The following is a 601-nucleotide window of genomic DNA, read 5'->3' as shown; positions in this document are numbered from 1 at the left end:
AAACATAAAAAAACGGCTAGTTTTGACATAAAGGCTTCATCCCATTAATTCCCCAACGTTTCTAAGGTTTGGGGAATCTATGAATAGATGGATTGAAGCCTTATTTCACCAATTTTTGAGTATTTGAAAACTATCTTGTCATATTCTTTCATTCTACACTTTTTTAAAGTGATATAATACACAATTTGTGAGAGCAATATCAATTGGTTCAATAGTGCTAAACTTGTAATCATACACTCTTCTAGAGAGTACTCATTTCATCACAACAATTCTTTGAGAATTGTTTTCTTGTACACCTTGTAAATTGGAGTGTGATCTCCAAGGTTGAGTCAAGAGTTATAAACACTATAGTCGGTGAGGATACCAAAGAGGTATACTAAGTACTCAAGGCAAATCTTAGAGAAGGTATCTCTAAGTGGAGTGGGTTAGTATACGAGTGGTGATCATATACCGTGAGGTGTTAGAAACTAAGGACTCGGATTGTAAAAGGTTTTGCGCGAGCACCTTGAAGCTTGGCAATAGTGGAACTTCTCAATTGCGATTGAGAAAGAAAGTGGACGTAGGACAAGGATTGTGCCGAACCACTCTAAATAGCGTTTGC

This window comes from Arachis duranensis, chromosome 9, assembly GCF_000817695.3.
Source record: "Arachis duranensis cultivar V14167 chromosome 9, aradu.V14167.gnm2.J7QH, whole genome shotgun sequence".
NCBI lineage: Eukaryota > Viridiplantae > Streptophyta > Magnoliopsida > Fabales > Fabaceae > Arachis > Arachis duranensis.
The sequence above is the reverse complement of the archived record's forward strand: the minus strand, read 5'-3'. Positions refer to the sequence as shown.